This window comes from Haplochromis burtoni, unplaced genomic scaffold, assembly GCF_018398535.1.
Source record: "Haplochromis burtoni strain Fernald_Lab_line unplaced genomic scaffold, NCSU_Asbu1 Contig_37, whole genome shotgun sequence".
Lineage (NCBI taxonomy): Eukaryota > Metazoa > Chordata > Actinopteri > Cichliformes > Cichlidae > Haplochromis > Haplochromis burtoni.
Window position 1 is genome coordinate 2,303,167 of NW_024582398.1, and position 15,011 is coordinate 2,318,177.

The 15,011-nt window shown below is 41.0% G+C and overlaps 1 protein-coding gene across 3 annotated transcripts in view; it reads right to left on the reverse strand.

Annotated features, from left to right (window-relative positions):
- Positions 1–15,011, reverse strand: part of ctbp2l (C-terminal binding protein 2, like) — a 94,441-nt gene that overhangs the window by 53,910 nt on the left and 25,520 nt on the right. The window lies entirely within an intron of this gene.

The window sequence follows — 15,011 nt, forward strand, 5'->3', positions numbered from 1 at the left end:
CTGCAGGCAATAGATATACAGGAAATCAGTGAATCACACAGCTTCACACACATGCACTCAGACACTGCTGGTGACAAAGTGCTCCATTTGCTCTAAAAAGTGACAAAACTTCAGTGCTCTAAAAGCTCCACTTTTCCCCTGTTTGAAGTGTGTTTTCTTTCCTTGACAAATACTCATGTGAAGCTCCATCTAACTTGTCACTCATCACATTTCTTATTGATCACTGTGACATTTGAGGTATCTCAACTCAGTCTACTTCTTCCCTTTTTTTGCCGTGAAAGTTTTTCAAAACAAAGCAAGCGCAGAAATGCTCAGTCTGACGACAGTCGATGTGAAGGAAGCTGATAAGACTGGAGAGGGGAAATTTATCATCTGATAAAGTGATGTGTCGAACCTGAAGATGGACTGTCATGTAATGACACGTTCAGACCAATAGAGGGTAGTTAGAATCTACCCAGAGAGAAACACATGTTCACATCCACACAATATGAAGCCAGATGATTACTGAACTTCAAATAACTTTAGCTTGGCCACGATTTGGCCTTGCACACATAATCACAGTTGCTATTTCAGATAAAGAGAAGTTTGTAACTTTGAGCTGTCTGAAAATGTAACCCGACAAAGCCTTTTTAATTCGCTATCACTCACAGACATGCAGGCAATTATTTGTACAATTGCATCTTTGTTACAAAGGAAAGCGGGGAAAAGCATCTGAGTCAAATGGAACTAAATTATTGCAGCACAACAGGGATTAAACGTTCTCTCTCTCAAAACACTCATATCCCACATTGTGCTCATCCAGGACCAGAGCCTGAGGCGCCTTTGCTCTCACAAAGTGCTGAGATCACTGAAATATCTCTTTGTGTCAGAAAGCATCACAGCAAAGTCATTACACAAAGTCTTCATCGCTCCTGTGTGGTCAAATATCGAGGGTAAAAAACACGAGAAGGGTGAGAAGGTAAAGATTTCATATGTTGTGGATCTGAGCCGACCTGTGCTATTCATCAGAACTGGCTATTCAAATGTGAAACTACATGCTACTGTGGGTGGTGCTGAAATGTGACATTATCAGGACACCTCTGCACATATGGGACCATGCAGAGCTATCACACCAGGAGGTATAAAGACTTGTATGCAGCCTTTCCTTGAGGAAAAAATCCTCCACATGTTCCTATTTAAGCGTACATTGCCACACCAATTTGTCCCCTCTAAAACCGTTTTCTGTTTATAAGCCTCCTTTAATGATTTCAGTTCTTTCCCTTTATGGACTTATGGGAAACCTAAATGCTTAAAGATCTTTAGCAGGTCATAAATGCAACAACATACAACCTGAGACCGTCAACATGGATAAAGAAGGGTCCATTAAAAATAATCCCTGCAGAGGTGGAAAAGGCTAATCATTTTCCTGTTCAGCTGAGTAATCTTTAAGTTACTGTCATGGCAGAGAAAAGAATGATTTTGACGAGAGGAAGCCGCACACAAGGTTACTTCCAGGGTGCCTTTTTAACAATATGGTACCCCGGCTGGAGTATGTTAACTGCTGCTGGAAGGCCTCACCCTGTTACTTCATTTCAGTCTCCTCTCAGTCCCTCCTCCCTCTCCCCTTTCATCTGTCCATCTCTCTGTAGTGCCGCTGCCTCTGAGGTCTCTCGCACAGAGTTATCAATCACCGGCCCTTGTTCCAGGGCCATCCACTTGTGTGTGTGTGTGACATAAAGAGTGAGAGCGACAGAGAGGGTGGGAAGTTGAGAAAAGGAGGATTCACAGAAGCTAACAAGACCCGCACAGAGGCCAAACCTTCCCCATCTATATGCCTGTTTCTTTTCTGTTAGACAGTCAACTATAAGCAGTGGTCTGAGAACTGTTTCAATTTCAAAAAGAAAAAAGAAAAACTCACACGAATCAAGAGTTCAATTTCTCAATACTATAAAAGAAAAAGTGAAACAAGCCTGACAGTGCAGCCAGCAGTGCATGAGAGGGTATTTAGGCAGGAATTTTGCACACTCAATTCAAACACAAAGGTCATATACATGAATCTTAATATTTAAGAGCTATTAAAAGTCAGATGATCGATAAAACTCCCCCGCTTGCGTGGCCACAGCTCACTGAAAGGGAAACATTTGCGCGCGAGACACCAAAACATTAAATGAACGAATCCATATCTGTGACAGCCGGCTCTGTCTCCCAAGGATGGCTTCACCCGTGAGCACAATCACAGTCTGCAAACTCTGCTCAATGTCAGGGGCACACAGAGATCCCTGTCAGAGTATGTATGGTACGCAGATGTGGGGGAAGGGCAGTCAGTTAGCGGGGGTTTCGAATACAGCACAAAGACAAACAGTCTCAAATGACTGATCTCGTTGTAAAGTGATTTATGACAGAAGAAAACACCAACAAATCAATAAGAAAAGGCCGTCTGAGAAAGTATTAGGACCCCTTCATTTTTTCACACCTTCTAGTATTATTAAAACTGAAATCGGGAGATTGTTTGCTAAGCTTAAGCATATTTTTAAAGTTTTATGCAGCTGCTGGGTGCTGAACTTTTGAAGTTTTAACCTATAATCCATTATTATTTTCTCGACTTAAATTTTTTATTCAATGTTATTCTTTTATCTGGCTCATGTTATATTAATTTATTAATGTATCGGTTTAACAAAGTTAAAGGTTACGTGTTTTTATCACACATATGTGAATAAAAAAGTAACACATATGCCGCCATAGATATGTTTAGTGGTTTTAATACCATTTAACTTCCTGAGTTGGCACTGACATAGGGGGCGTGTCTAAGCTTAATCTATGTGCAGCGGCGCAGCGATCAAGCACAACGTTAAAGACACAGACATGTGAAGTCAATAACTCTGATCATCTTCCTAGAAGGACTCTTTGGTCCTCGTGTGGCTATTAACCTTCACATTTATATGGAGGCATATGTGAGGTTACAACAGAGAGCGGGTGAACAGTTTATAGACACCGCATGTTGCTGATGACAAGTCATCGAATTGAGCAATAATGCAGGTGGTATAATGGAGATTCGGATCTGTGCAATTCTGGTTTTAGTTATCAGAAAGATGTATATCAGATCAGGAAGTCAATAGCCATGTGACTCTCTAAGCCAATCGTCTGCCAAACATATGACCTCTATTTCCTTTAATGTACTGAGGAAGACCACAAGGCTGAGACATAAAGTAAGTGACATCATTTGGTTTTGTGGCTTTGTTTGACCTTTTTTAAAGGCAGAAGAAACTGTTCGGTGATCTTGTGATTGGCATTTTGCGCTCTACTTTGATCTTTTATTCACCGAACAATTAATTAACACATCAGAAACCCAACATATACAGTCATCAATAATGAAAGCATTAATTCTATTCTGTCCTGGTTATTCTCCACCCAACATTGTGACTTTAACCATAGGAGGATGTGAAAAAAAAATAATAATCCAAATTAAATTCATTTGTTGCAGCATCATCTTGTAATGCGATGAAATTTAATGATGATGAAATAAGAAAATAATTTTGCTTTGGTAAATAGATATGAGCAACGTCCCTGACCGACTTTCATTAGATAGCAATAATTACATGCTTTATCAGACAGGGTGGGGGTGTACAGACTGAGCAAAGGCAATCTCACACTGTCAAATGAGTCACTCGAGTTACAGCATCACTTCATGTGTTGACACAGATCAGTGTGATTAGAAAAGCTTTAAAAACAGAGCACACAGGATGTTTTATTTTAAGAAAGACAGAAATATATTTAGACAGGCGGGAGTAGTTAAAAAGCTAAACTGAAAGCTAAACTGAAGGTTGGACGGTATGAGAGTGTCTGAGGATGAGTTTGGGAGATTGAATAATTAAAAAGGTCAGGCTACCTGCCTGCTGCGTGTCGCTTCACACACGCCGGCATGCACACTTGCGGTTCTAAGAGAGACGCAACGCACAGTAGGACAAAGACTGAAGAGAGACATCATTTGGGGGAATGATCATTTTCCCTAGAACACAGTGCAGTTTGTGAACTAATTGGGTGAATCCATAATTAATTTGCTGACATTAAGCCTTGGGGTCTGCTCCAGTAAGGCTTTACTTTCTAAGGATTTGAGCAAGTGCTAGTGAAGCCCTGGGCTTGCTGCTGAAGGGGGAGTCTCTTTTTTCTTCACCAGACAGGTTCTGACATTTATATATCTAACGGTGATACATTTCCACAAACGTCAGTGAATGCCCGACAGCGTGGGGATTCATTTATTGGGGATTTTCTCAATGAAACATTTAAGTGATAGATAAATCCGGAAAATCCACACTCGGCATGTTTCCAATCCACATCAAAAGCAAACAGGCCTAGGTTTTATTTCTCAGGGTCAAAACATGAGTTTTCAGCCACTGACAATTGCATACACTGACTCTTAATGCTTAGACTAAAATATGATAGCTGCTGAGACTTCTGCTTGATTATTCTAAAACAACGAGTTGCACTTTTTGTCTAATTTGTCGGTCAATATAACTCACTGGATGCTTCAGATTAGGGCTGTTCGATATAACGATATATATCGGATAACGATATAAAAACGTCTATGTTTCATTTTACGCTATCGTTTGTTTCGTGGTGTCGCAAAATAAACTGTTTACGGCAATATTTTTTCTTCGTTTTGATGGTCACTGTAGTGGCTATATTAATTTCTTAAAGTTCTCTATTTCTCTTATATTTAATATAACCACACTACGGATGGACAAGCGCCTGTTTTTATGCGTTGTCGTTAGCAACAACGACGGTAACACCATCGCGTGTCCGCTTGTTTATGTACCACATAAACGTTTCACAATAAAGCTCAAGATCCTGTTGAGACTTTTCAAAATAAACTGAATCACGTGAAAGAGCAGATTATTTACGGATAAGAAGTAAAAAAAAGAGCCGCCAGGTGCTAAAAAATAAACCTTAGACTCAAACGTTAGAACAGGCTAACGTTAGAACAGCGGCTGTTACAACTTATGTCTAAAAATGTATCGTTTCATGCATCGGTTAAAACACTCGACTCCAGCTACATGACGCCCAGCTGGAAACACTTCCGAACTGCCCGAGATTCACAGAATTTACAGAAAATGTTACATTTTTGTGATTTATATCGTTATCGGGATGATAGAATTCTTATATCGGGATATGAGATTTTGGTCATATCGCACAGCCCTACTTCAGATATAACAGTTGTACCTGTTTAACTGTTTGTTAATGCAGATTACCTAATCAGCCAATCAATGGCAGCAGCTTGATGGCTTTACGCATGTAGACATGACAAAGATGACATGCTTTAGTTCAAACTGAGCATCAGATTGGGAAGAATACCCAGACTGCTTCAAGCTAACATGAAGGAAACAGCTACTCAAATAATCATTCGCTACAACCAGACTATGCAGACGAGCGTGTAATGTTGTGGGGGATCATTTCTTGGGAAACCACAGCCTCCTTACTATCAATCAATCAACATATAACTGCAACAGCCTTCCTAAGTATGGCTGCTGAACATGACCACACAGTACCCATCCTCTGATGGCTGCTTCCAACAAGATAACACACCATGTCACAAAACTCCAATCATTTCAAAATGGCTAACTGAATATGACAATGAGGTCACTGTTTTCAAATGGCCTCCCCAGTCACCAGATCTCAATAGAGCATGTGATGCTATCATGTCAATATGGACCAAAAACTCCAGCAACTTGCTGAATCTCTGCAATGAAGGATTAAGACAGCTCTGAAGGGAAAAGGAGCTCCAGGCCAGAACTAGCAATGTGTGGTATTGCATATGTCAGAATTATAACAAAAAGTTGTTCTAGTAACAAACCAATCAGCGATTAGTTTTTGGTGCTTATCTATTAGACCTGAAACCATTATTAAATAAAAATGAATGACAAACAGGAACAGAATATCAATCCAAATCTTCTGATAATGAAAACAAATGGAGGTCGCAGCTCATAGTATTTGTAATTGCTTTAAAAGGATTCCCTTCATATGGCACTCGTTTTCTCACACGAGCTACTGCACTTACTTGATTGAAACAAGAAATGAGCCTGGCACATACATCCCACAATTGTTTATCATGTCTAATCCGATAAAGATCCAGATTACAAACTTGTGAACATTTTCTATTAGGAAAAACAAATGTGGAGACTGCTGAGGCTTGGCACAGGTGCACGCTCGTAGCTCTTTCTAGTTTGAGCTGATTTCAATATTTGTTTAGTAATTATGACGAAAAATCTTCAACAGCTGCTGCGGTTTTTTTTAAAATATAAAATAATAAGACGCGTGGTGCAGATCTTCAATGATTAAAATGAGGTACTACAGGATTAGATGGGAATAGTCTCTTGATTTAGAGTTGTTTGAATTGCATTATGTAACTACAAACCCATCCACTGTTTGGCAATCTTTTATAGCCAATCGATACACATTTTCAGTATCTGGCAAAAATACAGAAACCACAGTGAAACAACAAGGATTTTATCAATCTTCAAATGGAATGAATCCGGACAATGGGGTATTGATTTACTTTTGATGATGAATGAGTTTCTGAGTAAAAAAAACAGCAGTGAGAGGCAGTGTATTTTATCTGTATTGAAAGGATGGTTAGAAAGTTAGATTATCTAACTGGTTATTTTTAGTAAGTTGCCAAATTATGTCTCATACAGAAAAGCTTTATGTGATCTTTCAAAAGACATGTCAAATACACTTTAAAGTCTGTATTCATCTTAGTTTCTTTCCCAGCTGACGCTACAATTTCAATGCAATGTCTCAATTTGAGCTCTGCGAAGATCCTTGCCAAAACAGTAAAAGCACAAAATAGCAGCTTTAAGATAGAGTTGGACAACTTATGCAGTTACTTCTCCTGACTTAATTTCCCTGTGGAGTTTGACAGGAAAATTGTGAGACGAGACAACCGGTTCAGGTTATCTGACAGTGTGCAGCAGGAAAACGCACAGCAATATCCATCCCTCTTACTGCTGATTCCTATCAAAAGCTGAAGCTCAGCAAGCCTCTTCAGAGACTCCGAAATGAAAACCTCCTCAAAGCGAGCTAAAGTTCACACTTCCAGCCAAAGAGGCACACTTCACTTGGAAAAATACCTCTATCCTCTCAATTTCCTTTAGAAATAACAAACACTAGTCTCAATGACAAGGTTGTTTACTATTGAAATCTCAAACCATTATTACCCCCTTGTTATTTTCTTCAAAAAAGGCCTGTGTTTTCCTTCCACTAGAGCCCCCTTTGAACAATGGAGACCATTTTTCCCTTTCAAATGCTGGAGTTCCTCTAGAGGTAAATCTGTCAGCAGTGGGCCAAAACAAAGAAAGAGAAAACAGGAAGGTGTGGACACCCTCCAGCACCAACCCGTCTCAACTATTAATATCAACTTTCATGCCTAAGATCCTCAGCACCTCAGGCTGTGGAGAGTGTGATTTCCATGAACCAAACAAGGCCTGTGACAGCGTAGGCAGGTGACAGCTTGACACACTTATATTTAGCTTGGTAAGCATGCTAAAGTGAATGCCTTCAGACTCCAGAATTGTTGAACTACTGCTATCAGTAATGAAAATTTAGTCTCAAAATGTATTCCACTGTAGCCCACCTTGTGCTATTTACGTCCAATCAATAAAATCTTGTTTCTCAGTGTTCCAAAGGCTGGGGTTATCAGCACACAGCACAGCCAGAGCCAAAGCTGAAAACACTTCCCAGTACAGGAAAACGCCTGCAGCGTGCCAACCTGGTGAGCAGAGGGAAGGTGTGGCCTGCCTTGTGAGGGTGAGGTAAGAACTGCACTCACCACCAGCCTGGTGTCAGTGAGAGGCCAGGCTCCGGCTCAGACAGCCTGCCAGAGTCCAGCCGGCTCAGCCTGGCTCCCTCTGGGTCCTTCCAGGAAGAGCCAGCATGATTCAGAGCTTCCTGATCCAGGAGAACGAGGTTCTTCCACTCCCCCAAGAACGTGCCCATGAACACGCCACACACACACCCACACACACACACACACACACACACACCCTTCTCCCTGTGGACGATGAAACGGCCAACTCCGTGCTGTTCTTGGGCTTACATTGGGTGGAAGCCAAGTCAAACAACATGTTGATAAAGTCCAGAGCAGAGTGGTGAGAGGAACACAGAGAAAGAGAGTGAAGGGTGTGCTGCAGCAGACATGAGATTCACACAGCCATGAACATTTACGGATGATTCCAGATTGTCGAACGTTTTGTAGTTTTGACAATCAATTTGTTTGGTAATGTGTTCAAAGAAAAAGGAAAACCTAATTGCTGAAACGTGGTAACGTGATATGTGTGGCCAGGAAAATCATGTTTTAAATCAAGTCAGTCATTCACGCTGTAACATTACTACAAACCCTGTGCACTGCAAACATCCACCACTGTATAAATACTGACTTCCTAGTTCACCTGCCATCTGATGTACACAGTTTTCACCCACTGATTAAAGTGGGTTTGCTTGCCATTTATTATATCATCTGACTGATGTTATACGTTATATAACTAACATCGGTGATGCTCATAACTACAAAAAAACTCATGCATTGTAATTAACGGATATTTTCCTTTAAATGCAGCATCAGCAGTGTGGTTTGTCTGCTCCCACAGCAGTTTTACTGGCTACATTTTGGAGAACCACAGCCAATAATTGACTAACAGGAGAGCTTTTCATCCGAGCCCCCTTGGAAGGGCTTGCAACACAAGGTTGGCCTACCTCTCTCTTTACCACCACATCCTATCATTTCAAGCTCTACTAATATGCCATGCTTCAAGGGACCAAGACTGACAGACACACATACAGACACACACGGCTCAGTCAATTAGTACTGGCCCAACCTTGCAGCTGAGAGATAAATGGTGTAGAGTCTCAGCAGGCTTTTGCGTGAAGCTGTGCTCCTTGTCCGCCGTATGTAGAACAGCTCTCTGGAGGCAGGCTAGCCCCAACGCCATGAAGCGATGTGGCAAGCGCAAGGCTGAGGAGGGCCTCAAAGTGCTCAGGCTTGTATTAATATATGACCACAAGGATTCTGAACTCCCTAATCAGAGCTAGTCTGAAAAGCTAGAGAAATGAGAGGCGGTGAGGTTTTCTGTTGGGGTGTAAAGCTCTGTACAGAATTTCAGGTCATTCCACTTACACCTCATTAACCATTTTTATGTGCAGTATGCTTATAACCCGTCTACTGCAAGAGATCTAATGTAAGTGACCAAGATGTTTTTTGGGGGGTGGAGTGGGGATGAAGACGGCAACTCAGACTGCATTTACACTGAGCCAGCTAAATCTGAAAATGCTGTTTAGCGTGTGTAATAGTGGGTTTTTTTGTCCACATAACGCATGCAAACAAGGTAACATCTACATTTGTTCTTTTTTTTAGTAAATACACAAATCCCAGCCATCATCTAGTAAAGAAATTCTGCTCTCCTCATCTCATTGTTCTCATTTACATATATTCCCATCTTCTGTAGCGAGAGCTCATCGAGAATAAAATTGTAAGTTTATTAAGGGTTCATAAAAGCTGTCCCTGCTCTGCTGCATTGCATCAATCAAACATCAGATTTACGATTTTCTTCAGTGAGGACAGGAAAATCCGCTTTTCCTGTCTTGAAGAAATGTGAAGTCTGTGGGGTCCAGCTTCATCTAACTGAAAGCTCCACCACAGTTTCGGTGTAATCTTGAAACTATCAGGTGGGGATCATCTGTTCTTCAGTAGCCACACTTTACCATTGAAAATTTCCAACAGGCTTTATGTCATCAGATCATTTTAACATAGCTGATCTCACACCACAGCTACTGCTTACAGATGCCCATTTCGAGCTGTGGTCATAGCAAGTTTTAGTCAGCTCATTAAAAAACCATAGCACTTTTGAGTGGTTGATCCCCCATTTAAAATTATTTCTTGGGCATTTCAAAACTGCTGACATCATTTGATCAATTTTATCATTCTTTTTTTTCTATACACAAACACCTTTCTCACCCCGGCTCAACCACATACACAAATCTTCATAGCAGCACTCAGTCCAGAAGGACTCTCAAATAAGAAATAAAGATTGCCATTTCTGCACAAAATTTGTCAATACATGCCCCTAATGTGTATTTCATTTTTTGTGTTTAAGAAAAAAACAGTGTCCTTAATCCAGTGAGCTACAGAAGCAGGATTAGAAGACTTTCATTCTAGAAGAAGGCAACATCTGGCCAGTGAAGCCAAAAATCTCTTCCTGTGTAAAAGGCGGACTAAGGGTCCCAAACATGGTAATCAAGCAATCAGAGGAATGGAGTGTCAAGGATTAAAGATGCATTAAAATAACCAGTTCAAATGTTATGCAGTTGTGGACAGGAAAAAGACAAACTTCTATATCTGGGTAAATATCAAAGTCTTGATGGAAACTGTAAACTGAATGAGTGGAAGGCAAGCAAAAGATAAGACTTTGTTAGTATTATGAATAACCCCCTGCCACCATTCCTCGTTAACGATGGCTGCCATTTTTCAGACATTCCTTTATAGTACAGTTCTGACCACCTGCATTTGTGCATCTCCAACACATACTGGATCTCCTCCATTATGTCAAATGCTGACATTGAATTTTGTTTAAGGAAGAAGGTCCAAGAAGCCAAATTTGGCAAGTTGTGACTTAATGTTGTGTTGTTAACAGGTGTGCAATTTTCCCTTAGAGGCTGCCGATGTTACAGCAGAAGTCTGTGTTGACAGACACATTCATGATGCACGACCCTGATCTCCTGTTCGTGCCTCTTTAGGGCTGGGACACTGAACAGTGCTGTCTGGTTGGCTGGCATGAAAGTTAATGTTGTCTCTCTGTGCAAGGTCAGAGATAAATCCACAGATTCACATATGCAAGTGGTAAGAACAGAGAGATTTAAAAATAACAGCTATGCTGGAAGTGGTCCAGAAGTGCACAAAGAGACAACCTTGAAAGGGAGCTCTGCAGTCAGATGGAGTCACAGGAATGTTTAAATATTACAATCACAATAGTGATTATTGGTAATCACAATTATTACTGTAATTATTTTAGTGCGGACATGGTCTCAGTGGGAGGTGAGCCTGAGCAGAAAGTCCAGTATCCACTGATGTAGTAAAACAGGTGGATAAGCTGCATTATCTGTAACAAGATGACAATCCTTTTAAGACCCGACCCATCTCAGTAACAGGCGTTTCCCCCCAACTAGTGCATGCTGACATGTTATATATGGCTCTCACTCCCCACTAACTTTTCACAAGATGCCAATCCTATCAATGCACACACACACACACACACACACACACACACACACACACACACACACACACACACACACACACACACTTTTAAATCAACCTCCAATCCCAGCAGGGCGGAGCACATGCAGGTGTTGTGTTTGTGTGGGAGCATGAGTCCAACCACTGACAGCAGGATAGGGAAACACACACAAATGCACAAACACAATCTCACGCAGCAAGGTGAAAAATTACAGCGGGGAGGTACGCATGGCCTGGCGGATTAACTGCAGAATAAAAGTGCTGATGGGCAACAAAAGAGAAAAAACAGCTATTCATCACCCTGGCACAGGATCAAACTCACACACTTCTCAAATGCCCGCCTTGAGTTATTGTACAGCGTGGCTCTGGTGGCAGCTCCACAGATAAAGCTGCCCTACCTGAATTGATTAGAGTGCGGAAGCATCCACTCTTTCCAAAGATGGAGCATGTCTCTGCATCTCCTCAATACTAAAGTGCGAGAAATCAGTTAAAATGCATTTAATAGATAGTGTGGGATTTGTTTTTTTTTACTTTGTGTGACTGCTTTTAGGAATCATCAAACATGTGGCTGCATTGTAGGAGCTCTCACGAACAAATGCAATCTCTACGGTGTTGTCGCGTTTCTGCTGTTCCTGCATTTCTCTGAAGCTGACATGTGAGAAACTTAAATCATATATTCCATAACCAAACACCAAACCTTAACCTCAATCCATATAACCACCTCTAAAATAAAGAGAAATAACAAAGACAGATAACAAGCAAGTGCTTGATGGAAAAGCAGGCCAGCCACTCAGCTGAAACAGCTAGAGAGAGAGCTTAATCAAAGTGGTAAATGCTTCAAGTCAACCTTGTAGAAAAGAACTAGTACATCCAGTCTTTGTGAAGGAGATCCAAAGCACTTGCACAAGCTTCAATTTATTCAACCCAATAAATAAATAAATATAAGTTTAAATCTAGGGGTAAATGCTAAAGAATAAGCAGCCACAAGACTAAAGTTGGGGCAATGAACACTACTACAATGCCAGGGCAGGGGCTCTACATGCTGCTATTACACAATATATTTAAACACATGTATAAAAAATATGAATGTATTCATATAACCAGAGGAATCCTTTCAAGGAACTTTTCAGTCTACTAGTTTCTATAATATATTAAAATGTTGTACACCACTCTCTAAACCACTCACAATTATTTCAGTGGCACAGACACTGTAAGTTCATTGGACACAGACACAATAATTTTGGTCATGTCATATTATTCAACCACTGCATTCCCTAAAAATAATCCACATGCTCTTTGGTGACCATTATATGACTGATTGTATATCAAGAACGTGAATTTGAGGAAACCTGTGGAATTATTCAGGAACACTCATAAGTAAACTCTTCTTTTGTGTAACTAATGACCAAAATCTAGAGATAAGCTCTTTGCATTGATGCAAAACTGAGCAAATCAGCAAATCAGCACTTCTGGGATGCTGAAACCAAATTTGAGTAACATAGTTTGTCCAATTTCGCTGCGGGCAACTACAAGTGACAAATAAAGGCTTATTCATAGATGCTTCAGCGACTTGACTAATTTTCTAGGCACTAACATAAACTGAAGAGAAGTTTGGCAAACTTTACACTGCAAGCTGCCATCTGTTACAGTTAAGCGTCGCCTTTGAAAGACCAATCAAAGCATAATTTATCAACCATCAACACATCAAAGGCGGCCAGTAAACCATTATTATCAATATAATGTCATAAGCTTTATCTACAAATTTAGTATTAGTGTTCCGCATTTTAAACGCATCAAGTGTAGGATGAAAAGGGTACATAAAGATGTGCATATCTCTGTATTAGTGCAGGAAAAAGTCAATGAGATCTCCTGAGAGTACACAGTCCCTAACACAACGGACGAGGACACAAATCACGGCATTGTATTTACACTAAAGTCACACTGACCACCTCATCATTTAGGTCAGTTGTGCTGTCTGAGCAGCAGTGACACAGACCTCATGAAAACATACACAAAAACAATTTTTACACTGTTTAAAATCTAAATCGCCATCCCACAGATGTTTGGTTTTTTTGTTGGTTTTTTATAAGGAAACCATTGCTGTCAGAGATTTTTTTTTTTCTTAATCAGGCATGAGAGTTGACAGTGGCCTCCATTTCAACTCACTGGGTCACGGGGGTCGTCACGCCTTTTAAAGTGCAGAAAAGCCCTTGTCACTGCGCTAGGTTTCTCTCCTGTCTGCCACAAAATGTCTCCTGACACAAAGCCCTCGCACTCATATCAGTGCACTCCCACAGCACTGCCAACAAATGTGACCTCCTTTTTCCCTCCCACTGCTAAAGTAAAACAGAAAAAAAAAAACTTAACTCACCCCTACCTTGCCAACTGAAATAAAATAAATGAAAACAATGTGCTCTGCAACTCTGCCAGACCACGTAAAGAAGTAGGTTTTTTTTCTCTTTCTGCTAACTCCAGCTCGAGAGTTTCCATGTAAGAGTGAAGGTGACGGCTTCAACTTTATATTGAGTTGTGTTCAAGGCCTGGGGGGAAATGCTTTTCAGTGTTTATCTTTGGCTGGCTGGTCTTAGCCAAGGCCTCTGAAACACTGCAGAAACCCAACGCTGCCACTGCTCAAACCTGAAGGAAAACAAAGCAGAGCTTGCAAAGTGATGGCATGCCTTTGAACACAGAGTTACAAATGTGCAAAACATTTGTTTAGGGTTTTTGTACCAGATTGAGATTAATTAGACCTTTCTGCTTGAGCTGCACTTGTAATTTCAGATGACTTAATTGAAATGTCAGAGCAAAATGCCTGTTAGTGTAGTTTGTTAACTACAGTTGTTTTTCTTCATACACGCTCATAATCAAATGATTTTAGCAGGGCTCAGCTATTCACTTAATTGTTCCAGTCATTTATCAAGCACACATACCAAACAATCATTGGTTCCAGCTTCCCAAATGTGAACATTTGCTGCTTTTTGTCATTTTCTTTTCACTTCCTACCAACACAGAGAACATCTTCTCTGACAAAACATGCAAGTTAAACACATTACATTATTCTGCAACCTTGTGCTCAACGTATTTCACATGTTAACTGCAGCTCTACATTTCAGGTACTTCTGTATACACTATGTGGTATAATATGCAAACAATGCCTTCTGAGGTGTGACCTTATCCATCTGCTCACAAAAGCATACAACAATCCTAGAGCACTAACACATGCCACCCCCACACACCACACACAGAGGTCTGCCCAGAATAAATAAGTGCACACAGAGCAGGGCCCCATTGCCCTGCAGAAGCCACTTCACCGGTTGCTTTAGTAGCCAGCATTTCCCCCCGAATTATAAAAGCACAAGGCTTAAGTCAGCAGGGAGGTTGGGGAGGGGTTGGCCCCTTGTGGGGATGACCTTAGTGAACTTGGTGATGGGGGGTGATGGCAGGATGTGACCGCAGGGCGAGGACCAGGAGACTTTAGAATGGAGGTAGGGAGAAAGATGGAGCGTTTGAGCGTACTGGGCTGTTGTGCTGGCATCGACCAAGCTTAGTGGGTTTTTTTTCCTTGCTGAAAAGGGACTCAAACTGTTGAAACTGCAAGAATTACTTGCTGAAGACGGACACTCTTTCACCTAAATTAACTTCCAAAGAGCTGAGGAGAGGAGCTGGGGGTGGGGACAGTTTGTAGAGTAGGTGACAGGCAGAACAGAAGTGTGTGTGTGTGTGTGTGTGTGTGTGTGTGTGTGTGTGTGTG